General features: G+C 54.1%; 1 long non-coding RNA gene across 3 annotated transcripts; it reads right to left on the bottom strand.

The window, feature by feature from the left end:
* Positions 1-76: 76 nt before the first annotated feature.
* On the bottom strand, positions 77-27136 carry LOC137308918 (uncharacterized). 3 transcript variants are annotated; one of them, XR_010959668.1, is made up of 3 exons: positions 27027-27136; positions 9999-10255; positions 77-159 (listed from the first exon to the last, which is right to left on the bottom strand). It is a non-coding gene; the product is annotated as an uncharacterized lncRNA (long non-coding RNA). The 3 variants fall into 3 exon arrangements; XR_010959669.1 differs by lacking the exon at positions 27027-27136 and adding an exon at positions 12176-12194; XR_010959670.1 differs by lacking the exon at positions 27027-27136 and adding an exon at positions 11876-11894.
* Between the last annotated feature and the right edge of the window lie 25 nt (positions 27137-27161).

The following is a 27161-nucleotide window of genomic DNA, read 5'->3' as shown; positions in this document are numbered from 1 at the left end:
CTCCCTCGACACTGTCCCATCAAACACTCCCGGGGCAGATTAGATAATCTAACAGAGAGTTCACACCAGCCTGGTTTCCCACGACTCACCGAGCGCTCCCTGACATACGTCTGTTCGAGATGCTCCACCAAGAATAAACTGAGGGTCGGCAGCAATTTCCTGTGGAGAAAGAGGGAAATGCAGATCAGCAACTTGGATTTCCAGACTGCCTGTCACCAGCTCAGGACCTCCCAAAGCGTTTCACAGCCAATTAACAACTCTTTTCTGAACTGTCGTCACTGTTGTGATGTGGGAAACACAGCAGCCAATTCGCTCACAGCAAGATCCCACAAACAGCAAAGTGACAAATGACCAGGTCATCTGTTTCAATGATGTTGGTTGAGGGTGGGACTGACAATTCTAGAGCCCCCTGGATGACAAGGAGCATTCAGGGTAAGATAAGGTAAAAAAAGGAAGCTTATGTCAGACACCGAGAGCTCAATACGGCAGAAAGCCGAGAGGAGGATAGAAAGTGCAGGGGTGAAATTAAACAGGAAATTAGGAAAACAAAGAGAGGGAATGAAAAAATACTGGCAAGGAAAATCAAGGAAAACCCAAAAATACATAAAGAGCAAGAGGATAACTAAGGAAAGAGTAGGGCCTATTAGAGACCAAAAAGGTGACCTATGTGTGGAGGCGGAAGATGTGGGGATGGTTCTTAATGAATACTTTGCATCTGTCTTCACAAAGGAGAGGGATGATGCAGAGATTGTAGTTCAGGAGGAGGAGTGTGAAATATTGGACGGGATAAACATAGTGAGAGAGGAAGTATTAAGGGGATTAGCATCTTTGAAAGTGGATAAATCACCAGGCCCGGATGAAATGTATCCCAGGCTGTTAAGAGAAGCCAGGGAGGAAATAGCGGAGGCTCTGACCATCATTTTCCAATCCTCACTGGATACAGGCGTGGTGCCGGAGGATTGGAGGACTGCGAACATTGTACCGTTGTTTAAAAAGGGAGAAAGGGATAGACCGAGTAATTACAGGCCAGTCAGTCTAACCTCGGTGGTGGGCAAATTATTGGAATCAATTCTGAGGGACAGGATAAACCGTCACTTGGAAAGGCACGGAGTAATCAAGGACAGTCAGCATGGATTTGTTAAGGGAAGGTCGTGTCTGACTAACTTGATTGAATTTTTTGAGGAGGTGACGAGGAGGATCGATGAGGGTCGTGCGTTTGATGTAGTCTACATGGATTTTAGCAAGGCTTTTGACAAGGTCCCACATGGCAGACTGGTCAAAAAAGTAATGAAAGGATCCAAGGGAAAGTGGCAAATTGGATCCAAAATTGGCTCAGTGGCAGGAAACAAAGGGTAATGGTCGACGGGTGTTTTTGGTTGAAGGATGTTTCCAGTGGGAATCCGCAGGGCTCAGTACTCGGTCCCTTGCTTTTTGTGGTTTATATTAATGATTTGGATTTAAATGTAGGGGGCATGATTATGAAGTTTGCAGATGATACAAAGATGGGCCGTGTGGTTGATAGTGAGGAGGAAAGCTGTGGACTGCAGGAAGATATCAATGGACTGGTCAGGTGGGCAGAAAAGTGGCAAATGGAATTCAATCCAGAGAAGTGTGAGGTAATGCATTTGGGGAGAGCAAACAAGGCAAGGGAATACACAATAAATGGGAGGATACTGAGAGGTGTAGAGGAAGTGAGGGACCTTGGAGTGCATGTCCACAGATCCCTGAAGGTAGCAGGACAGGTAGTTAAGGTGGTTAAGAAGGCATATGGAATACTTTCCTTTATTAGCCAAGGCATCGAATATAAGAGCAGGGAGGTTATGCTGGAACTGTATAAAACACTAGTTAGGCCACAGCTTGAGTACTGTGTACAGTTCTGGTCACCACATTACAGGAAGGATGTGATTGCACTCGAGAGGGTGCAGAGGAGATTTATGAGGATGTTGCCAGGTCTGGAGAATTTTAGCGATGAGGAAAGATTGGATCGGCTGGGGTTGTTTTCCTTGGAACAGAGGAGGCTGAGGGGAGATTTAATTGAGGTGTATAAAATTATGAGTGGCCGAGATAGAGTGGATAGGAAGGACATATTTCCCTTAGCGAGGGGTCAATAACCAGGGGGCATAGATTTAAAGTGATTGGTGGAAGGATTAGAGGGGAGCTGAGGAGAAATGTTTTCCCCCAGAGGGTGGTGGGGGTCTGGAACTCACTGCCTGAGAGGGTGGGAGAGGCAGAAACCCTCAACTCATTTAAAAAAATACCTGGATGTTCACCTGAAGAGCCGTGACCCGCAGGGTACGGACCGAGTGAGGGAAAGTGGGATCAGGCTGGGGGGCTCGTTTCTCAGCAGGAGCGGACACGATGGGCCGAATGGCCTCCTTCTGTCCCATCAATTTTCAATAATTCTATGAGGGATAAATATTGGTACCAGGACACGGGGAGAATCATAGAATCATTACGTTAACCAGTGTGTTTCAGGCCCAACGAGGAAGGAGGCATTGCTGGATCTGGTTCTGGGGAATGAGGTGGGCCAAGTGGAGCAAGTGTCAGTGGGGGACCATTTAGGGAGCAGTGATCATATTATCATAAGGTTTAGAATAGCTGTGGAAAAGAACACGGACCACTCTAAAGTAAAAATACTCAATTGGAGGAGGGCCGATTTCAGTGGGATGAGAACAGATCTGGCCCGGGTAAATTGGAATCAAAGATTGGCAGGCAAAACTGTAATTGAACAGTGGGCGGCCTTGAAGGAGGAGATGGTTCGGGTACAGTCTAGGTACATTCCCACGAGGGGGAAAGGTCGGGAAACTAAAGCCAGAGCTCCCTGGATGACAAAAGAGATAGAGAGTAAGATGAAACAGAAAAGGGGGGCGTATGATAGATGTCAGGTTGATAATACAAGTGAGAACCAGGCAGAATATAGAAAGTTCAGAGGGGAAGTGAAAAAGGAAATAAGAGGGGCAAAGAGAGAGTATGAGAATAGACTGGCGGGAACATAAAAGGGAATCGAAAAGTCTTCCACAGGCATGTAAACAGTAAACAGGAGTAAGAGGAGGGGTGGGGCCGATTAGGGACCATAAAGGAGATCTACTCATGGAGGCAGAGGGCATGGCCGAGGTACTAAATGAGTACTTTGCATCTGTCTTTACCAAGGGAGAAGATGCTGCCAGAGTCTCAGTAAAGAAAGATATAGTTGAGATACTAGATGGGCTAAAAATTGATAAAGAGGAGGTACTGGAAAGTCCAGCTGTACTTAAAGTAGATAAGTCACCCGGTCCGGATGGGATGCATCCGAGGTTGCTGAGGGAAGTAAGGGTGGAAATTGCGGAGGTACTGGCCATAATCTTCCAAATATCCGTAGATACGGGGGTGGTGCCAGAGGACTGGAGAATTGTAAATAGAAACATAGAAAATAGGAGCAAGAGTAGGCCATTCGGCCCTTCGAGCCTGCTCCACCATTCAAAATGATCATGGCTGATCGTCTAACTCAGTACCCTGTTCCCGCTTTTTCCCAATATCCCTTGATCCCTTCAGCATTAAGAAATATATCTATCTCCTTCTTGAACACATCCAATGACTTGGTTTCCACTGCCTTCTGTGGTAGAGAATTCCACAGGTTCACCACCCTCTGAGTGAAGAAATTTCTCCTCATCTCGGTTCTAAATGGCATACCCCGTATCCTGAGACTGTGACCCCTGGTTCTGGACTCCCCAGCCATCGGGAACATCCTCCCTGCATCTAGTCTGTCTAGTCCCGTTAGAATTTTATATGTTTCAATGAGATCACCCCTCATTCTTTGAAACTCCAATGAATATTGGCCTAGTCGACCCAATCTCTCCTCATACATCAGTCCTGCCATCCCAGGAATCAGTCTGGTAAACTTTCGTTACACCCTTGTTCAAAAAAGGGTGCAAGGATAAACCCAGCAACTACAGGCCAGTCAGTTTAACCTCAGTGGTGGGGAAACTTTTAGAAACGATAATCCGGGACAGAATTAACAGTCACTTGGACGAGTGTGGATTCATTAGGGAAAGCCAGCACGGATTTGTTAAAGGCAAATCGTGTTTAACTAACCTGATGGAGTTTTTTGATGAGGTAACAGAGAGGGTCGATGAGGGTAATGCAGTTGATGTGGTGTATATGGACTTTCAAAAGGCGTTTGATAAAGTGCCGCACGGTCGGCTTATCATCAAGATTGCGGCCCATGGAATAAAGGGGGCAGTAGCAACATGGATACAGAATTGGCTAAGGGACAGGAAACAGAGAGTAGTGGTGAACGGTTGTTTTTCGGACTGGAGGGAGGTGTACAGTGGTGTTCCCCAGGGGTCAGTGCTGGGACCACTGCTTTTCTTGATATATATTAATGACTTCGACTTGGGTGTACAGGGCACAATTTCAAAATTTGCAGATGACACAAAACTTGGAAGTGTAGTAAACAGTGAGGAGGATAGTGATAGACTTCAAGAGGATATAGACAGGCTGGTGGAATGGGCGGACACGTGGCAGATGAAATTTAACGCAGAAAAATGGGAAGTGATACATTTCAGTAGGAAGAACGAGGAGAGGCAATATAAACTAGAGGGCACAATTCTAAAAGGGGGTACAGGAACAGAGAGATCTGGGGGTATATGTACACAAATCACTTAAGGTGGCAGGGCAGGTTGAGAAAGCGGTTAAAAAAGCAAAAGAGATCCTGGGCTTTATAAATAGAGGCAGAGAGTACAAAAGCAAGGAAGTCATGATGAACCTTTATAAAACACTGGTTCGACCACAACTGGAGTATTGTGTCCAGTTCTGGGCACCGCACTTTAGGAAAGATGTGAAGGCCTTAGAGAGGGTGCAGAAGAGATTTACTAGAATGATTCCAGGGATGAGGGACTTTAGTTACGTGGATAGACTGGAGAAGCTGGGGTTGTTCTCCTTGGAACAGAGACGGTTGCGAGGAGATTTGATCGAGGTATTCAAAATCATGAAGGGTCCAGACAGAGTAGAGAGAGAGAAACTGTTCCCATTGGTGGAAGGGTCAAGAACAGGAGGACATAGATTTAAGGTGATTGGCAAAAGAACCAAAGGTGACATGAGGAAAAACTTTTTTACCCAGCGAGTGGTTAGGATCTGGAATGCACTGCCCGAGGGGGTGGTGGAGGCAGATTCAATCATGGCCTTCAAAAGGGAACTGGATAAGTACTTGAAAGGAAAAAATTTGCAGGGCTACGGGGAAAGGGCGGGGGAGTGGGACTGGCTGGATTGCTCTTACAGAGAGCCGGCACGGACTCGATGGATTGAATGGCCTCCTTCCGTGCTGTAACCTTTCTATGTTTCCCTTCAAGTACTTATCCAGTTCCTATTTTCCTGGGGGCACAGATACACAAATCACTAAAAGTAGCGACACAGGTTATTAAGGCCATAAAAAGGCAAATGAAACACTGGGGTTCATTTCTAGAGGGATCGAATTGAAAAGCAGAGAAGTTATGTTAACAGCAACAACAACTTGCATTTATATAGCGCCTTTAACGTCGTATAACGTCCCAAGGTGCTTCACAGGAGCGATTATCAAACAAAATTTGACACCGAGCCACATTAGGGGATATTATGACAGGTGACCAAAAGCTCGGTCAAAGAGGTAGGTTTTAAGGAGTGTCTTAAAGGAGGAGAGAGAGGCGGAGAGGGAGGGCGAGGGAGCGCGCCTGGGGAGGGAGGGCGAGGGAGCGCGCCTGGGGAGGGAGGGCGAGGGAGCGCGCCTGGGGAGGGAGGGCGAGGGAGCGCGCCTGGGGAGGGAGGGCGAGGGAGCGCGCCTGGGGAGGGAGGGCGAGGGAGCGCGCCTGGGGAGGGAGGGCGAGGGAGCGCGCCTGGGGAGGGAGGGCGAGGGAGCGCGCCTGGGGAGGGAGGGCGAGGGAGCGCGCCTGGGGAGGGAGGGCGAGGGAGCGCGCCTGGGGAGGGAGGGCGAGGGAGCGCGCCTGGGGAGGGAGGGCGAGGGAGCGCGCCTGGGGAGGGAGGGCGAGGGAGCGCGCCTGGGGAGGGAGGGCGAGGGAGCGCGCCTGGGGAGGGAGGGCGAGGGAGCGCGCCTGGGGAGGGAGGGCGAGGGAGCGCGCCTGGGGAGGGAGGGCGAGGGAGCGCGCCTGGGGAGGGAGGGCGAGGGAGCGCGCCTGGGGAGGGAGGGCGAGGGAGCGCGCCTGGGGAGGGAGGGCGAGGGAGCGCGCCTGGGGAGGGAGGGCGAGGGAGCGCGCCTGGGGAGGGAGGGCGAGGGAGCGCGCCTGGGGAGGGAGGGCGAGGGAGCGCGCCTGGGGAGGGAGGGCGAGGGAGCGCGCCTGGGGAGGGAGGGCGAGGGAGCGCGCCTGGGGAGGGAGGGCGAGGGAGCGCGCCTGGGGAGGGAGGGCGAGGGAGCGCGCCTGGGGAGGGAGGGCGAGGGAGCGCGCCTGGGGAGGGAGGGCGAGGGAGCGCGCCTGGGGAGGGAGGGCGAGGGAGCGCGCCTGGGGAGGGAGGGCGAGGGAGCGCGCCTGGGGAGGGAGGGCGAGGGAGCGCGCCTGGGGAGGGAGGGCGAGGGAGCGCGCCTGGGGAGGGAGGGCGAGGGAGCGCGCCTGGGGAGGGAGGGCGAGGGAGCGCGCCTGGGGAGGGAGGGCGAGGGAGCGCGCCTGGGGAGGGAGGGCGAGGGAGCGCGCCTGGGGAGGGAGGGCGAGGGAGCGCGCCTGGGGAGGGAGGGCGAGGGAGCGCGCCTGGGGAGGGAGGGCGAGGGAGCGCGCCTGGGGAGGGAGGGCGAGGGAGCGCGCCTGGGGAGGGAGGGCGAGGGAGCGCGCCTGGGGAGGGAGGGCGAGGGAGCGCGCCTGGGGAGGGAGGGCGAGGGAGCGCGCCTGGGGAGGGAGGGCGAGGGAGCGCGCCTGGGGAGGGAGGGCGAGGGAGCGCGCCTGGGGAGGGAGGGCGAGGGAGCGCGCCTGGGGAGGGAGGGCGAGGGAGCGCGCCTGGGGAGGGAGGGCGAGGGAGCGCGCCTGGGGAGGGAGGGCGAGGGAGCGCGCCTGGGGAGGGAGGGCGAGGGAGCGCGCCTGGGGAGGGAGGGCGAGGGAGCGCGCCTGGGGAGGGAGGGCGAGGGAGCGCGCCTGGGGAGGGAGGGCGAGGGAGCGCGCCTGGGGAGGGAGGGCGAGGGAGCGCGCCTGGGGAGGGAGGGCGAGGGAGCGCGCCTGGGGAGGGAGGGCGAGGGAGCGCGCCTGGGGAGGGAGGGCGAGGGAGCGCGCCTGGGGAGGGAGGGCGAGGGAGCGCGCCTGGGGAGGGAGGGCGAGGGAGCGCGCCTGGGGAGGGAGGGCGAGGGAGCGCGCCTGGGGGAGGGAGGGCGAGGGAACGCGCCTGGGGAGGGAGGGCGAGGGAGCGTGCCTGGGGAGAGAGAGCGAGGGAGCGCGCCTGGGGAGAACATAGGAACAGGAGTAGGCCATTCAGCCCCTCGTGCCTGCTCCGCCATTTGATAAGATCATGGCTGATCTGTGATCTAACTCCATATACCTGCCTTTGGCCCATATCCCTTAATACCTTTGATTGCCAAAAAGCTATCTATCTCAGATTTAAATTTAGCAATTGAGCTCGCATCAATTGCCGTTTGTGGAAGAGAATTCCAAACTTCTACCACCCTTTGTGTGTAGAAATGTTTTCTAATCTCACTCCTGAAAGGTCTGGCTCTAATTTTTAGACTGTGCCCCCTACTCCTAGAATCCCCAACCAGCGGAAATAGTTTCTCTCTATCCACCCTATCTGTTCCCCTTAATATCTTATAAACTTCGATCAGATCACCCCTTAACCTTCGAAACTCCAGAGAATACAACCCCAATTTGTGTAATCTCTCCTCGTAACTTAACCCTTGAAGTCCGGGTATCATTCTAGTAAACCTACACTGCGCTCCCTCCAAGGCCAACATGTCCTTCCGAAGGTGCGGTGCCCAGAACTGCTCTCAGTACTCCAGGTGCGGTCTAACCAGGGTTTTGTATAGCTGCAGCATAACTTCTGCCCCCTTGTATTCCAGTCCTCTCGATATAAAGGCCAGCATTCCATTAGCCTTCTTGATTATTTTCTGCACCTGTTCATGACACTTCAATGATCTGTGGACCTGAACCCCTAAGTCCCTTTGGACATCCACTGTTTTTAACCTTTTACCATTTAGAAAGTACCCTGTTCTATCCTTTTTTGATCCAGAGTGGATGACCTTACATTTGTCCACATTGAATTCCATTTGCCACAGTTTTGCCCATTCACCTAATCTATCAATATCGCTTTGTAATTTTATGTTTTCATCGACACTGCTTACAATGCCACCAATCTTTGTGTCATCGGCAAACTTCGATATGAGACTTTCTATGCCTTCATCTAAGTCGTTAATAAATATTGTGAATAATTGAGGCCCCAAGACAGATCCCTGCGGGACTCCACGAATCACATCCTGCCAATGTGAGTACCTTCCCATTATCCCTACTCTCTGTCGCCTTTCGCTCAGCCAACTTCCTAACCAAGTCCGTACTTTTCCCTCGATTCCATGGGCTTCTATCTTAGCAAACAGTCTCTTATGTGGGACCTTATCAAATGCCTTCTGGAAGTCCATATAAATAACATCCATTCACCTACCTTTCACAAATCCATGCTGGCTCTCTCTGATTATCTGAAAATTCTCGAGGTGTTCAGTCACCCTATCCTTAATTATAGACTCCAGCATTTTCCCCACAACAGATGTTAGGCTAACTGGTCTATAATTCCCTGGTTTCCCTCTCTCTCCTTTCTTAAAAAGCAGAGTGACATGTGCAGTTTTCCAATCTAGAGGGACAGTTCCTGAATCTAGAGAACTTTGAAAGATTAGTTCGGGCATCTGCAATGTGCTCACCTACTTCCTTTAAAACCCTGGGATGGAAACCATCTGGTCCTGGGGATTTGTCACTCTTTAGTGCTATTATTTTCTTCATTACTGTTGCTTTACTTATGTTAATTTTATCGAGTCCCTGTCCCTGATTCAATATTAGTTTTCTTGGGATTTCCGGCATGCTATCCTCTTTTTCTACTGTAAATACTGACGCAAAGTAATTGTTCAACATGTCCGCCATTTCCCCATTGTCAATGACAGTATCCCCACTTTCAGTTTTTAAGGGGCCAACACTGCTCCTGACCACCCTCTTTTTCCTAATATAACTATAAAAGTTCTTCGTATTGGTTTTGATATCCCTTGCAAGTTACTTTTCATACTCTCTTTTTGTAGCTCTTACTATCTGTTTTGTGACCCTTTGTTGATCTTTGTATCTTTCCCATTCGCCAGGATCTGTGCCATTTTTTGCCTTTTTGTATGCCCTTTCCTTATGTCTTATACTGTCCCTTACCTCTTTAGTTGTCCATGGCTGTTTTTTTTGGCAAGTAGAGTTCTTGCCCCTCAGGGGTATAAACCGATTCTGTATCACGTTAAATGTTTCTTTAAACATTTCCCACTGATCAACGGTCGTTTTACCCATTAACAGATTTGCCCAGTTTACTGTGGACAGTCTCTGTCTCATCCCATTGAAGTCGGCCTTACCCAAGTCTAGAATCTTAGCAGCTGATTCACTTCTTTCCCTTTCAAACAGGGCTCCGAGACACAACTCCCACTATAGTCTTAGATCCTTTCCTATTTCTCAATTCAACCCATAAGGTCTCTGTTGGCTGCTTACCTCTCGTTATATCCCCCTTTATCATTGAAGTGATTTCATCTCTAATCACTAAGGCTACTCCTCCCCCTCTTCCATTTTCCCTGTCTCTCCTGTAGACCTTATAACCTGGTATATTTAGTTCCCAATCCTGACCATCCTGCAGCCATGTCTCAGAAATAGCTATCATGTCATACCCTCCAATTTGAATTTGAACCTGGAGTTCATTTAATTTATTCCTTATACTCCGTGCATTTGAGCCTGTCTGGGGAGAGGGGGAGAGACGTCTCTCTCCGTGGGGCGAGGGAGGGGAGATGGGCAGTTGGAGGGAGGAGTTACGGTGAGGCTCTCCGATCTGCTCACCGTCGGTCTCTTCCAGGTAATCCCACGAGTTTTGGAGGAGTGAGGTGCGAGCTCCTTGAATCCGATGGAGGTGGGAACAGCCGGGAACTGTGGGTCTTCGAAGAGGGAGCCGTTCTCCAGACAGTCCTGCTTTAGGCCGATGTAGTCTTGGTTCAGGAACTTGAGGGCTTGCGCGTGGGTCCCCATCCCTTCCTGCTTTAACCGCTCTTTGTGTAGTCGGGCAGATACTCCCATTAACATCGCACAGCAACTTCACTCTGGGGGAGAGATTGGAAGGGGTCAAACCAGGTCACAGGTCAACGGCAGGGCTCATCAGCATGGGTCAGGGGGTCATCAGCAGAGGTCAGGGGGGTCAGTCAGCCTGCAGGACCAGGGGATTAAAAACCACACACAGCTCCCAGCAACCAATAGGACCACCCCTCCCTCCCCAACACTGGCCCACACACTGAGGCACGAGGAGCCCTGAGAGAGCTCGGCCCCTCTCCCTCTCTCCCTCTCCCACACACTGAGGCACGAGGAGCCCTGAGAAAGCTCGGCCCCCCTCCCCTCTCCCTCTCTCCCTCTCCCCCTCTCCCACACACTGAGGCACGAGGAGCCCTGAGAAAGCTCGGCCCCCCTCCCCTCTCCCTCTCCCCCTCTCCCCCTCTCCCACACACTGAGGCACGAGGAGCCCTGAGAGAGCTCGGCCCCTCTCCCTCTCTCCCTCTCCCCCTCTCCCACACACTGAGGCACGAGGAGCCCTGAGAGAGCTCGGCCCCTCTCCCTCTCCCCCTCACTGAGGCACGAGGAGCCCTGAGAGAGCTCGGCCCCTCTCCCTCTCCCCCTCTCCCACACACTGAGGCACGAGGAGCCCTGAGAGAGCTCGGCCCCCCTCCCCTCTCCCTCTCCCTCTCCCCCTCTCCCACACACTGAGGCACGAGGAGCACTGAGGCCTGAGCGAGCTCGGCCCCCCTCCCCTCTCCCCCATCCCCTATCCCACACACTGAGGCACGAGGAGCCCTGAGAGAGCTCGGCCCCCCTCCCCTCTCCCTCTCCCACACACTGAGGCACGAGGAGCCCTGAGAGAGCTCGGCCCCCCTCCCCTCTCCCTCTCCCACACACTGAGGCACGAGGAGCCCTGAGAGAGCTCGGCCCCCCCTCCCCTCTCCCTCTCCCACACACTGAGGCACGAGGAGCCCTGAGAGAGCTCGGCCCCCCTCCCCTCTCCCTCTCCCACACACTGAGGCACGAGGAGCCCTGAGAGAGCTCGGCCCCCCTCCCCTCTCCCTCTCCCACACACTGAGGCACGAGGAGCCCTGAGAGAGCTCGGCCCCCCCTCCCCTTTCCCTCTCCCACACACTGAGGCACGAGGAGCCCTGAGAGAGCTCGGCCCCCCCTCCCCTCTCCCTCTCCCACACACTGAGGCACGAGGAGCCCTGAGAGAGCTCGGCCCCCCCTCCCCTCTCCCTCTCCCACACACTGAGGCACGAGGAGCCCTGAGAGAGCTCGGCCCCCCTCCCCTCACCCTCTCCCACACACTGAGGCACGAGGAGCCCTGAGGCCTGAGAGAGCTCGGCCCCCCTCCCCTCTCCCTCTCACTGAGGCACGAGGAGCGCTGAGGCCTGAGAGAGCTCGGCCCCCCTCCCCTCTCCCTCTCCCACACACTGAGGCACGAGGAGCCCTGAGGCCTGAGAGAGCTCGGCCCCCCTCCCCTCTCCCTCTCCATCTCCCCCTCCCCCTCTCCCACACACTGAGGCACGAGGAGCCCTGAGGCCTGAGAGAGCTCGGCCCCCCTCCCCTCTCCCTCCTCTCCCTCTCCCCCTCTCCCACACACTGAGGCACGAGGAGCCCTGAGAGAGCGGTGCACCCCAAGCCCCCCTCCCCTTGTTCCCCCCTACCAACTCTATCAAATCTCCTCGCAACCGTCTCTCTTCCAGGGAGAACAACCCCAGCTTCTCCAGTCTATCCACGTAACTAAAGTCCCTCATCCCTGGAATCATTCCAGTAAATCTCTTCTGCACCCTCTCTAAGGCCTTCACATCTTTCCTGAAGTGCGGTGCCCAGAATTGGACACAATACTCCAGTTGTGGTCGAACCAGTGTTTTATAAAGGCTCATCATGACTTCCATACTTTTGTACTCTATGCCTCTATTTATAAAGCCCAGGATCCCGTATGCTTTTTTAACCACTTTCTCAACCTGCCCTGCCACCCGATGCCGTGAGTAACAGTCTGCCCGAGGCTCCTGTTTTTCACAGAGGTGAACCTGGTTTGGGAGGGAGTTACAGAGCAGGATATGGAAGGGCTGCACTTCATTTTCCAAACTCTGAATCAGACTCAGATGTTTTGGGCTTCAGGGAGAGAGTGAGTCATCTCCTGGCAACTTACCAATCAGCTTCCCCGGCCCACGGCCAGCACAGGCTCCAGGAGAAGCAGACAGTCTTAACTCTTTGTGGGGAGCAAGGGGGGGGTGGGGGGGTCTGGGCCTGGGGGGCTCGGGGGGGGGGTGGGCTGGCGCAATCTGGGAAATAATCTCTATGCATCAGGGCATGACTCAGTCTACAGATCCTGGGGGTCAGCAACCCGGCCCCCAGGACACGCCCCGGCCCCCGGGCCTGCATTAGTCTAGCGGTCGTGGGACTGGACGAGTTCCCCAGAGGCACCAAGTTTCATTCCCACCAGGGGAAGATGCGAATCTGAATTCAATCAATCTCGTTCACAGCCTAAATCAGTCAGACTGTCGTAAAAACCCAACGGGTTCACTAACGTCCTCAGGGAAGGAACCTGCCGTCCTTACCCAGTCCGGGCCGACACCTGACCACAGTCCCTGGTCTGGGCCCACACCTGACCCCACTCCCCCACTCCCCGGTCTGGGCCCACACCTGACCCCAGTCCCCCACTCCCCGGTCTGGGCCCACACCTGACCCCAGTCCCCCACTCCCCGGTCTGGGCCCACACCTGACCCCAGTCCCCCACTCCCCGGTCTGGGCCCACACCTGACCCCAGTCCCCCACTCCCCGGTCTGGGCCCACACCTGACCCCAGTCCCTCACTCCCCGGTCTGGGCCCACACCTGACTCCAGTCCTCGGTCTGGGCCTATACCTGGGACAGAATTAGCATTCACTTGGACGAGTGTGGATTGATCAGGGAAAGTCAGCACGGATTTGTTAAAGGCAAATCGTGTTTAACTAACCTGAGAGTTTTTTGATGAGGTAACAGAGAGGGTCGATGAGGGCAATGCGGTGGATGTGGTGTATATGGACTTTCAAAAGGCGTTTGATAAAGTGCCGCACGGTCGGCTTATCATCAAGATTGTGGCCCATGGAATAAAGGGGGCAGTAGCAACATGGATACAGAATTGGCTAAGGGACAGGAAACAGGGAGTAGTGGTGAACGGTTGTTTTTCAGACTGGAGGGAGGTGTACAGTGGTGTTCCCCAGGGGTCGGTGCTGGGACCACTGCTTTTCTTGATATATATTAATGACTTGGACTTGGGTGTACAGGGCACAATTTCAAAATTTGCAGATGACACAAAACTTGGAAGTGTAGTAAACAGTGAGGAGGATAGTGATAGAATTCAAGAGGATACAGACAGGCTGGTGGAATGGGCGGACACGTGGCAGATGAAATTTAATGCAGAAAAATGGGAAGTGATACATTTCAGTAGGAAGAACGAGGAGAGGCAATATAAACAAGAGGGCACAATTCTAAAAGGGGTACAGGAACAGAGAGATCTGGGGGTATATGAACACAAATCATTGAAGGTGGCAGGGCAGGTTGAGAAAGTGGTTAAAAAAGCATACGGGATCCTGGGCTTTATAAATAGACGATCCGGAACAGCAGACAGAGGGATCCGCGGTACAGCAACCGAAGAGGAAAGAGTCAAACTGGACTCCTCCAGAGGGTCACTGCCCTCAGCTGGACATGTATGCTCAAGCTGTCAGGAAATGCGTCAATGCCAGATTCATCAGCCGCACTCAGAAGACAGTCCAGAATGTCACCCGAGCACAACGCAACGCCATCAACGCTCTCAAGACCAACCGCAACATCGTCATCAAACCAGCGGACAAAGGAGGAGCCATAGTCATACAGAACAGAACGGACTATTGCAAAGAAGCATACCGACAACTGGACAACCAGGAACACTACAGACGGTTACCCGCAGACCCGACCAAAGAACACACCCACCAGCTCAACAAACTGATCAAGACCTTCGATCCAGACCTTCAAAGCATCCTACGCACTCTCATCCCACGTAATCCCCGCGTGGGAGACTTCTACTGCCTCCCAAAGATACACAAAGCCAACACACCCGGACGTCCTATCGTATCAGGCAACGGAACCCTGTGTGAGAACCTCTCTGGATACATCGAGGGCATCCTGAAACCCATCGTACAGGGAACCCCCAGCTTCTGTCGCGACACTACAGACTTCCTACAAAAACTCAGTACCCACGGACCAGTTGAACCAGGAACACTTCTCACCACGATGGACGCCTCGGCACTCTACACCAGTATCTCCCACGATGACGGCATCGCTGCGACAGCATCAATACTCAACACCAACAACAGCCAATCTCCAGACGTCATCCTACAACTCATCCGCTTCATCCTGGATCACAATGTCTTCACCTTCAATAACCAATTCTTTACCCAAACAGACGGAACAGCCATGGGGACCAAATTTGCACCCCAATACGCCAACATTTTCATGCACAAGTTCGAGCAGGACTTCTTCACTGCACAGGACCTCAAAGCAACGCTATACACCAGATACATCGACGACATTTTCTTTCTATGGACCCATGGCGAAGAATCACTGAAGAGACTACACGATAACATCAACAAGTTCCATCCCACCATCAAGCTCACCATGGATTACTCCTCAGAATCAGTTTCTTTCTTGGACACACGAATCTCCATCAAAGACGGGCACCTCAGCAACTCACTACCACAAGCCCACAGACAACCTCACGATGCTCCACTTTTCCAGCTTCCACCCTAACCACGTCAAAGAGGCCATCCCCTATGGACAGGCCCTGCGAATACACAGGGTCTGCTCAGACGAGGAGGAACGCGATGGACACCTACAGACGCTGAAAGACGCCCTCGTAAGAACGGGATATGACGCTCGACTCATCGATCGACAGTTCCGATGGGCCACAGCAAAAAATCGCATAGACCTCCTCAGGAGACTAACACGGGACGCAACCAACAGAGTACCCTTTGTCGTCCAGTACTTCCCCGGAGCGGAGAAACTACGCCATGTTCTCCGCAGCCTTCAACATGTCATCAATGACGACGAACACCTCGCTATGGCCATCCCCACACCTCCACTACTCGCCTTTAAATAGCCACCCAACCTCAAACAGACCATCGTTCGCAGCAAATTACCCAGCTTTCAGGAGAACAGCGTCCACGACACCACACAACCCTGCCACGGTAACCTCTGCAAGACATGCCAGATCATCGACACAGATACCACCATCACACGAGAGGACACCACCCACCAGGTGCATGGTTCATACTCCTGTGACTCGGCCAACGTTGTCTACCTCATACGTTGCAGGAAAGGATGCCCCGGAGCATGGTACATTGGCGAGACCATGCAGACACTGCGACAACGGATGAACGGACACCGCGCAACAATCGCCAAACAGGAGGGTTCCCTCCCAGTCGGGGAACACTTCAGCAGTCAAGGACATTCAGCCACCGACCTTCGGGTAAGCGTACTCCAAGGCGGCCTTCGAGACACACGACAACGCAAAATCGTCGAGCAGAAATTGATAGCCAAGTTCCGCACCCATGAGGACGGCCTCAACCGGGATCTTGGGTTCATGTCACGCTACACGTTACCCCACCAGCGAACAAATGTTATCTGTTTTTAATATAACGGGTCAGTTGCTGTCTTTTCTATGTTTCTACCTCTCTATCTCTGTTTTTTTTTGTTTGTTGTGTTTTTTTTGGTGATTTGTATATTCGGAGACCTGGCAGGTAACACCTGTCTGTCTGCACACTGATTGCCTTGGCAACGGGCAGTTGAAAAAACTGTCTGTTATCACCAGCATTGTTCTGTGAATTATAAATGCGACTTCATTTCGAGGACTTCATTTCCACATCGTTCACCTGAGGAAGGAGGTAGCCTCCGAAAGCTTGTGAATTTAAAATAAAATTGCTGGACTATAACTTGGTGTTGTAAAATTGTTTACAATTTATAAATAGAGGCATAGAGTACAAAAGTATGGAAGTCATGATGAACCTTTATAAAACACTGGTTCGACCACAACTGGAGTATTGTGTCCAGTTCTGGGCACCGCACTTTAGGAAAGATGTGAAGGACTGAGAGAGGGTGCAGAAGAGATTTACTAGAATGATTCCAGGGATGAGGGACTTTAGTTACGTGGATAGACTGGAGAAGCTGGGGTTGTTCTCCTTGGAACAGAGACGGTTGCGAGGAGATTTGATCGAGGTGTTCAAAATCATGAAGGGTCGAGACAGAGTCGATAGAGAGAAACTGTTCCCATTGGTGGAAGGGTCAAGGACCAGAGGACACAGATTTAAGGTGATTGGCAAAAGAACCAAAGGTGACATGAGGAAAAACTTTTTTCCCACAGCGAGTGTTTAGGATCTGGAATGCACTGCCCGAGGGGGTGGTGGAGGCAGATTCAATCATGGCCTTCAAAAGGGAACTGGATAAGTACTTGAAAGGAAAAAATTTGCAGGGCTACGGGGGTCGGGCGGGGGAGTGGGACTGGCTGGATTGCTCTTACAGAGAGCCGGCACGGACTCGATGGGCCGAATGGCCTCCTTCTGTGCTGTAACCTTTCTATGATTCTATACACCTGACTCCAGTCCCCAGTCTGGGCCTACACGTGACTCCAGTCCCTCACCCCTCAGTCTGGGCCTATATGAACATACCACGAACAGGAGGAGGCCATTCAGCCCCTTGAACCTGTGACACGGGGATAGGAGGAGGCCATTCAGCCCCTTGAGCCTGTTAGATGGGAACTTCACGCTGGAGGTGGCGGAGGATGATACATTGAATGTGGAGGCTGGTGGGGTGGAAGGTGAGGACAAGGGGGTCCCGATCATGGTTCTGGGAGGGAAGGGAAGGAGTGAGGGCAGAAGTACAGGAAATAGGACGGACACGGTCGAGGGCCCCGACAACTACAGTGGAGGGGAATCCTCGGTTGAGGAAAAAGGAAGACATATCGGAAGCACTGGTGTGGAAGGTGTCAGAACAGGTGTGACTGAGACTGAGAAACTGGGAGAAGGGAATCGAGTCCTTACAGGAAGCGGGGTGGGAGGAAGTGTAATCAAGGTCGCTGCGGGAGTCGGTGGGCTTATAATAGATATTGGTTGACAGCCTATCCCCAGAAAAAAATGGAGATAGAGAAGTCGAGGAAGGGAAGGGGAGAGTCGGAGACGGACCATGTGAAGCCGAGGGAAGGGTGGAGATTGGAAGCAAAGTTGATGAAATTTTCCAGTTTGGGGCGAGAGCAGGAAACGGCACCGATACAGTCATCAATGTACCGGAGAAAGAGGTGAGGGAGGGGACCCGAGTAGGACTGGAACTAGGAATGTTCCACGAGTGTTTGAAACGTATAAAATTCTAACAGGACTGGACAGACGAGATGCAGGGAGGATGTTCCCGATGGCTGGGGAGTCCAGAACCAGGGGTCACAGTCTCAGGATACGGGGAATGCCATTTAGAACCGAGATGAGGAGAAATTTCTTCACTCAGAGGGTGGTGAACCTGTGGAATTCTCTACCACAGAAGGCAGTGGAAACCAAGTCATTAGATGTATTCAAGAAGGAGATAGATATATTTCTTAATGCTAAAGGGATCAAGGGATATGGGGAAAAAGCGGGAACAGGGAACTGAGTTAGACGATCAGCCATGATCATTTTGAATGGCGGAGCAGGCCCGAAGGGCCGAATGGCCTACTCTTGCTCCTATTTTCTATGTTTCAATGTATCCCACAAAAAGGCAGGTATAGCTCGGACCCATACGGGTTCCCATAGCAACACCTTTTATTTGGAGGAAGTGAGTGGAGTCAAAGGAGAAGTTGTTCAACGTAAGAACAAGTTCAGCCAGGCGGAGGAGGGTGGTGGTGGATGGGGATTTAAAGGAGAGAGAGACGGAGAGGTTTAGGGAGGGAATTCCAGAGCTTGGGGCCCAGGCAGCTGAAGGCACGGCCGCCAATGGTGGAGCGATTAAAATCGGGGATGGACAAGAGGCCGGAATTGGAGGAGCGCAGAGATCTCGGAGGGTTGCAGGGCTGGAGGGGGTTACAGAGATAGGGAGGGGGCGAGGGCCATGGAGGGGGTTACAGAGATAGGGAGGGGGGAGGCCATGGAGGGGGTTCCAGAGATAGGGAGGGGGGAGGCCATGGAGGGGGTTACAGAGATAGGGAGGGGGGAGACCATGGAGGGGGTTGCAGAGATAGGGAGGGGCCGAGGTCATGTGGGGGGGGGGTGGTTACAGAGATAGGGAGGGGGGAGGCCATGGAGGGGGTTACAGAGATAGGGAGGGGCGAGGGCCATGGAGGGGGTTACAGAGATAGGGAGGGGGGAGGCCATGGAGGGGGTTACAGAGATAGGGAGGGGGGAGGGCCATGGAGGGGGTTACAGAGATAGGGAGGGGGGAGGCCATGGAGGGGGTTACAGAGATAGGGAGGGGGGAGGCCATGGAGGGGGTTACAGAGATAGGGAGGGGCGAGGGTCATGGAGGGGGTTACAGAGATAGGGAGGGGCGAGGGTCATGGAGGGGGTTACAGAGATAGGGAGGGGCGAGGGCCATGGAGGGGGTTACAGAGATAGGGAGGGGGGAGGCCATGGAGGGGGTTACAGAGATAGGGAGGGGGGAGGCCATGGAGGGGGTTACAGAGATAGGGAGGGGCGAGGGTCATGGAGGGGGTTACAGAGATAGGGAGGGGGGAGGCCATGGAGGGGGTTACAGAGATAGGGAGGGGGGAGGCCATGGAGGGGGTTACAGAGATAGGGAGGGGGGAGGCCATGGAGGGGGTTACAGAGATAGGGAGGGGGGAGGCCATGGAGGGGGTTACAGAGATAGGGAGGGGCGAGGGTCATGGAGGGGGTTACAGAGATAGGGAGGGGGGAGGCCATGGAGGGGGTTACAGAGATAGGGAGGGGGGAGGCCATGGAGGGGGTTACAGAGATAGGGAGGGGGGAGGCCATGGAGGGGGTTACAGAGATAGGGAGGGGCGAGGGTCATGGAGGGGGTTACAGAGATAGGGAGGGGGGAGGCCATGGAGGGGGTTACAGAGATAGGGAGGGGGGAGGCCATGGAGGGGGTTGCAGAGATAGGGAGGGGGGAGGCCATGGAGGGGGTTACAGAGATAGGGAGGGGGGAGGCCATGGAGGGGGTTACAGAGATAGGGAGGGGGGAGGCCATGGAGGGGGTTACAGAGATAGGGAGGGGCGAGGGTCATGGAGGGGGTTACAGAGATAGGGAGGGGCGAGGGTCATGGAGGGATTTGAAAACAAGGATGAGAATTTTAAAATCGAGGCGTTCCCGGACCGGGAGCCGATGTCGGTCAGCGAACACAGGGTGATGGGTGAACGGGACTCGGTGCGAGTTAGGATACGGGCAGCAGAGTTTTGGATGAGCTCGAGTTTATGGAGGGTGGAAGATGGGAGGTCGGCCAGGAGAGGATTGGAATAGTTCAGTCTCGAGGTAACAATGGCACGGAGGAGGGTTTCAGCAGCAGATGGAGCTGAGTCAGGGGCGGAGACGGGCGATGTTACGGAGGTGGAAGTCGGTGGTCTTGGTGATGGAGCGGATATGGGGTCAGAAGCTCATCTCAGGGTCAGACAGGACGCCAGGGTTGTGAACGGTCTGGTCCAGCCTCAGACAGTGGCCGGGGAGAGGGATGGAGTCGGTGACTCGGGAATGGAGTTCGTGGCGGGGACCGAAGGCAATGGCTTCAGACTTCCCCATATTTAGGAGCAGGAAATTTTTGCTCATCCAGTACTGGATGTCGGACAAGCAGTGTGACAAACAGAGAAACATGGAAACAGGGAGCAGGAGCAGGCCATTCGGCCCTTCGAGCCTGCTCCACCACTCAATATGATCATGGCTGATCCTCGATCTCAATACCATAGTCCCGCTCTCTCCCCACACCCCTTGATGCCTTTTGTGTCTGGAAATCTATCTCGCTCCTTCTTAAATATATTCAAATCAGACACAGTGGAGGGGTCGAGGGAGGAGGTGGTGAGGGAGAGCTGGGGGGCCGTCAGCGTACACTTGGAACGTGACATTGTGTTTTCGGATGATGTCACCAAGGGGCAGCGTGCAGATGAGGAAGAGGAGGGGGCAAAGGATAGATCCTTGGGGGGGACTCCAGAGGTAACGGTCCAGGGGAGTTCACCCCAGTGTCCTGGCCAAAATTTATCCCACAACCAACATCACGAAAACAGATTACCTGGTCATTATCACATTGCTGCTTGTGGGATCTTGCTGTGCGTAAATTGGCTGCCACATTTCAGACATTATAACAGTGACCACACTTAAAGTATCTCATTGGCTGCAAAGTGATTTGGGACCTCGGGAGGTCATGAAAGGTGTGATGTAAGTGCAAGTCACCTTTCGACAGTTTGTACGTTCACCGCAGCAGGACATGGGACAGTGGGAGGGCAGCGGGCGTTTTCAGGGTGGGGTGGGGTGGGGTGGGGTGGGGTGGCTGAGTGTCCAGATCGCGGGGGCAGGCGAGTGCCTTGGTTCTCAGTTTCTCTAAGGTTTATCACTTGACTGACATGGCCCATTGCCCAATTCCACACACCAACCCTCACTGGTTTGTTATTTGAATCGGTTTTTCTTTCCCCTTCTCTGATCAGATTCAGTCGCCTCTCCACTGCATATTTCTCAGCTTTGAAGAAGGATCCAGGAATAACTCCACAGGAGCAAGGTGTTCCAGAATTTTTTGGTTGCCTTACGCTCCCGCTGCATCGAATCCAATGGAGCAAACCCCTTCCCATTCACTCCCACTGTACACAATCCCAATGGATCAAACCCCTTCCCATTCACTCGCACTGTACACAATCCCAATGTTTTAATCCCCTTCCCTTTCATTCCCACTGTACACAATCTCATTGGATCAAACCCCTTCCCATTCACTCCCGCTGCACCGAATCCCAATGGATCAAACCCCTTACCATTCACTCCCACTGTGCACAATCCCAATGGATCAAACCCCTTCCCATTCACTCCCACTGTACACAATCCCAATGGATCAAACTCCTTACCATTCACTCCCACTGTACACAATCCCAATGGATCAAACCCCTTCCCATTCACTCCCACTGTACACAATCCCATTTGATCAAACCCCTTCCCATTCACTCCCACTATACACAATCCCATTGGATCAAATCCCTTCCCATTCACTCCCACTGTGCACAATCCCAATGGATCAAACCCCTTCCCATTCACTCCCACTGTACACAATCCCAATGGATCAAACCCCTTCCCATTCACTCCCACTATACACAATCCCAATGGATCAAACCCCTTCCCATTCACACCCACTGTACACAATCCCAATGGATCAAACCCCTTCCCATTCACACCCATTGTGCACAATCCCAATGGATCAAACCCCTTCCCATTCACTCCCACTGTACACAATCTCAATGGATCAAACCCCTTCCCATTCACTCCCACTGTGCACAATCCCAATGGATCAAATCCCTTCCCATTCACTCCCACTGCACACAATCCCAATGGATCAAACTCCTTCCTATTCACTCTCACTGTACACAATCCCAATGGATCAAACCCATTCCCATGCACTCCCACTGTACACAATCCCAATGGATCAAACCCCTTCCATTCACTCCCACTAAACACAATCCTAATGGATCAAAACCCTTCCAATTACTCCCACTGTACACAATCCCAATGGATCAAACCCCTTCCCATTCACTCCCACTGTACACAATCCCAATGGATCAGACCCCTTCCCATTCACTCCAACTGTACACCATCCCAATGGATCAAACTCCTTCCCATTCACTCCCAATGTACACAATCCCAATGGATCAAATCCCTTCCCATTCACTCCCACTGTACACAATCCCAATGGACCAAACCCCTTCCCATTCACACCCACTGTACACAATCCCAATGGATCAAACCCCTTCCCATTCATTCCCATTGTACACAATCCTAATGGATCAAACTCCTTCCCATTCACTCCCACTGTACAGAATCCCAATGGATCAAACCCCTTCCCTTTCATTCCCACTGTACACAATCCCAATGGATGAAACCCCTTCCCATTCACACCCACTGTGCACAATCCCAATGGATCAAACCCCTTCCCACTCACTCCCACTGTACACAATCCCAATGGATCAAACCCCTTCCCATTCACTCCCACTGTGCACAATCCCAATGGAGCAAATCCCTTCCCATTCACTCCAACTGTACACCATCCCAATGGATCAAACTCCTTCCCATTCACTCCCAATGTACACAATCCCAATGGATCAAATCCCTTCCCATTCTCTCCCACTGTACACAATCCCAATGGACCAAACCCCTTCCCATTCACACCCACTGTACACAATCCCAATGGATCAAACCCCTTCCCATTCATTCCCACTGTACACAATCCTAATGGATCAAACTCCTTCCCATTCACTCCCACTGTACAGAATCCCAATGGATCAAACCCCTTCCCATTCACTCCCACTGTACAGAATCCCAATGGATCAAACCCCTTCCCATTCACTCCCACTGTACAGAATCCCAATGGATCAAACCCCTTCCCATTCACTCCCACTGTGCACAATCCCAATGGATCAAACCCCTTTCCATTCACTCCCACTGTGCACAATCCCATTAGATCAAACCCCTTCCCATTCACTCCCACTGTACACAATCCCATTGGATCAAACCCCTTCCCATTCACTCCCACTGTACACAATCTCAATGGATCAAACCCCTTCCCATTCACTCCCAATGTACACAATCCCAATGGATCAAACCCTTTCCTACTCACTCCCACTGTACACAATCCCAATGGATCAAACTCCTTCCCATTCACTCCCACTGTACACAATCCCATTTGATCAAACCCCTTCCCATTCACTCCCACTATACACAATCCCATTGGATCAAATCCCTTCCCATTCACTCCCAATGTGCACAATCCCAATGGATCAAACCCCTTCCCATTCACTCCCACTGTACACAATCCCATTAGATCAAACCCCTTCCCATTCACTCCCACTATACACAATCCCATTGGATCAAATCCCTTCCCATTCACTCCCACTGTGCACAATCCCAATGGATCAAACCCCTTCCCATTCACTCCCACTGTACACAATCCCAATGGATCAAACCCCTTCCCATTCACTCCCACTGTACACAATCCCATTAGATCAAACCCCTTCCCATTCACTCCCACTATACACAATCCCATTGGATCAAATCCCTTCCCATTCACTCCCACTGTGCACAATCCCATTGGATCAAATCCCTTCCCATTCACTCCCACTGTACAGAATCCCAATGGATCAACCCCTTTCCCATTCACTCCCACTGTACACAATCCCAATGAATCAAACCCCTTCCCATTCACTCTCACTGCACACAATCCCAATGGATCAAACCCCTTCCCATTCCTGATATATCCCTTGCTGATTCTCAGTCTTGTGAAGAACTGATGGATTCTCCTCTCTCTTGGCTTGGAGTCAGTCTCTGATTTGTGTAATTGGTTTCTGTTGAGTGCCACTCAGTGATTGATTAATCAGATTGCAGGCCACTTCCTGAAATGCACCAGTAAATTCAGTGAGTCAGCAAGCATCTCAGCACTTTCCCATTCCCAGACCTGGAAACCATCCAGCCCGAACCGGCCTCACCCATTTCATGCATCAGCTCACACCAACATCCCTCAGTCCGTACTCTCCCCAGAAACACATCGACTCACGCCCTGACCCCACTGATGTCATCCACTTCCCCGATTCCACCGCTCGACTCCCTCACTGTTAACCTCCATCCCCCCACAAACACAACCATTCACCCTGCAGATGAAAATGGTACCAGGGATGAGAGACTTCAGTTTCATGGAGTGACTGGAGAAGCTGGGATTGTTCTCCTCAGAACAGAGAAGGTTAAGGGCAGATTTAATTGAGAAGTTAGAAATCATGAACGGTTTTGATAGAGTAAATAAGGCAAAGCTGTTTCCAGTGGCAGAAGGGTCGGTAACCAGAGGACACAGATTTAAATTGATCGGCAAAAGAGCCAGAGGCAACATGAGGAAACATTTGTTACTCAGCGAGTTGTTCTGATCTGGAATTCACTGCCTGAAAGGGCGGTGGAAGCAGATTCAATAATAACTTTCAAAAGGGGAATTGGAGAAATACTTGAAGGGAAAAAAATTACACGGCCATGGGGAAAGAGCAGGGGAGTGGGACTAATTGGATAGCTCTTTCAAAGAGCCGGCACAGGCACGATGGGCCGAGTGGCCTCCTTCTGTGCTGTATCATTCTATGATTCTATGAAAAGACAGACAGCAGTTTCAGAGAGTGATGGGTTAACTGGAATCTTGCTGCAGCTTTTATATAAAAAACCACTCCCTTCCCCGCACAGCCAACACCAGACATGTTTACCCCACTGCACTCTGAAAATAAGGAACTTTCGACCATCCACAAGTGCCGACAGCAGACACCGCCTGACACTGCACCCAGCCCCAGTCAAACCGTTCGCCCCTCATTTTACAACTCCCTCTCCCCATCCCCCACTCTCGTTATCCGGGCTCTCTGGTAACTGGGGGCCATGCGAGGCCACCCTGCAACGGTCCATCATGACTGCCTGACGAGTACAGACAGAGACTGAGTCCCAAGTCCACTGGCCCACAGTAACCGGCCCAGGGTGTGTCCACTGGCCCACAGTAACCGGCCCAGGGTGTGCCCACTGGCCCACAGTAACCGACCCAGGGTGTGCCCACTGGCCCACAGTAACCGGCCCAGGGTGTGCCCGCTGGCCCACAGTAACCGGCCCAGGGTGTGCCCGCTGGCCCACAGTAACCGGCCCAGGGTGTGTCCACTGGCCCACAGTAACCGGCCCAGGGTGTGCCCGCTGGCCCACAGTAACCGGCCCAGGGTGTGCCCACTGGCCCACAGTAACCGACCCAGGGTGTGCCCACTGGCCCACAGTAACCGGCCCAGGGTGTGTCCACTGGCCCACAGTAACCGGCCCAGGGTGTGCCCACTGGCCCACAGTAACCGGCCCAGGGTGTGCCCACTGGCCCACAGTAACCGGCCCAGGGTGTGCCCACTGGCCCACAGTAACCGGCCCAGGGTGTGTCCACTGGCCCACAGTAACCGGCCCAGGGTGTGCCCACTGGCCCACAGTAACCGGCCCAGGGTGTGCCCACTGGCCCTCAGTAACCGGCCCAGGGTGTGTCCGCTGGCCCACAGTAACCGGCCCAGGGTGTGCCCACTGGCCCACAGTAACCGGCCCAGGGTGTGCCCACTGGCCCACAGTAACCGGCCCAGGGTGTGCCCACTGGCCCTCAGTAACCGGCCCAGGGTGTGTCCACTGGCCCACAGTAACCGGCCCAGGGTGTGTCCGCTGGCCCACAGTAACCGACCCAGGGTGTGTCCGCTGGCCCAGGGTGTGTCCACTGGCCCATCCCTTGCCCTCAGGAGATTTGATGTGAAGATGGTTTTGGGTGTTCCAGTTAAACACCATGAACCGTTATGAGTCGAGGAGACTCTGGGCAGATCGAGCTCTCCGGAGCTGGATCAACAGGAAGGACTTAAGGGCAGAGGCAGCCTGTCACTCGCCTCACCTCCCCACTCACTGCCCCAACACAGGACGGGGAGAAGGGGACGGAGATCACTCACTGCCCCAACACAGGACGGGGAGAAGGGGACGGAGGTCACTCCCTCCCTCAACACAGGGCGGGGAGAAGGGGACGGAGGTCACTCCCTCCCTCAACACAGGGCGGGGAGAAGGGGACGGAGATCACTCCCTCCCTCAACACAGGGCGGGGAGAAGGGGACGGAGATCACTCCCCCCCCCCCTCCCTCACTCCCCCCCCCCCCCCTCCCTCACTCCCCCTCCCTCCCCTCCCTCACTCCCCCTCCCTCACTCCCCCCCCCCTCACCTCTCCCTCCCCCCCATCACCTCTCCCTCCTCCCCCCCTCACCTCTCCCTCCTCCCCCCCCTCACCTCTCCCTCCTCCCCCCCATACCTCTCCCTCCTCCCCCCCATACCTCTCCCTCCTCCCCCCCATCACCTCTCCCTCCTCCCCCCCTCACCTCTCCCTCCTCCCCCCCCATCACCTCTCCCTCCTCCCCCCCATCACCTCTCCCTCCTCCCCCCCATCACCTCTCCCTCCTCCCCCCCCCATCACCTCTCCCTCCTCCCCCCATCACCTCTCCCTCCTCCCCCCCCCCATCACCTCTCCCTCCTCCCCCCCTCACCTCTCCCTCCTCCCCCCATCACCTCTCCCTCCTCCCCCCCTCACCTCTCCCTCCTCCCCCCCCCCATCACCTCTCCCTCCTCCCCCCCTCACCTCTCCCTCCTCCCCCCCATCACCTCTCCCTCCTCCCCCCCCCCATCACCTCTCCCTCCTCCTCCCCCCCATCACCTCTCCCTCCTCCCCCCCCTCACCTCTCCCTCCTCCCCCCCTCACCTCTCCCTCCTCCCCCCCCCCATCACCTCTCCCTCCTCCCCCCCTCACCTCTCCCTCCTCCCCCCCCCCATCACCTCTCCCTCCTCCTCCCCCCCATCACCTCTCCCTCCTCCTCCCCCCCATCACCTCTCCCTCCTCCCCCCCCTCACCTCTCCCCATCACCTCTCCCCCCCCCCCCCTCACCTCTCCCCCCCCCCCCCTCACCTCTCCCCCCTCCCCCCCCCCCATCACCTCTCCTCCCTCCCCCCCCCCCCTCACCTCTCCCCCCCCCCCCTCACCTCTCCCCCCCCCCCCTCACCTCTCCCCCCCCCCTCACCTCTCCCTCCCCCCCATCACCTCTCCCTCCTCCTCCCCCCCCCATCCCCCGCCATCCTACCCGCAGAGTTTCCCTCGATGATATCGGAGCGGATCCTCAGCTCAGGGCGGGACAGCGAACAACTGAGAGCAGATTGCCGGCCCGGGCCTCAATCACTGCCGCTCACAGGGGGAGGGACTGGGCGGGGAGAGGGGA

This window comes from Heptranchias perlo, unplaced genomic scaffold, assembly GCF_035084215.1.
Source record: "Heptranchias perlo isolate sHepPer1 unplaced genomic scaffold, sHepPer1.hap1 HAP1_SCAFFOLD_1440, whole genome shotgun sequence".
Lineage (NCBI taxonomy): Eukaryota > Metazoa > Chordata > Chondrichthyes > Hexanchiformes > Hexanchidae > Heptranchias > Heptranchias perlo.
The sequence above is the reverse complement of the archived record's forward strand: the minus strand, read 5'-3'. Positions and strand labels throughout refer to the sequence as shown.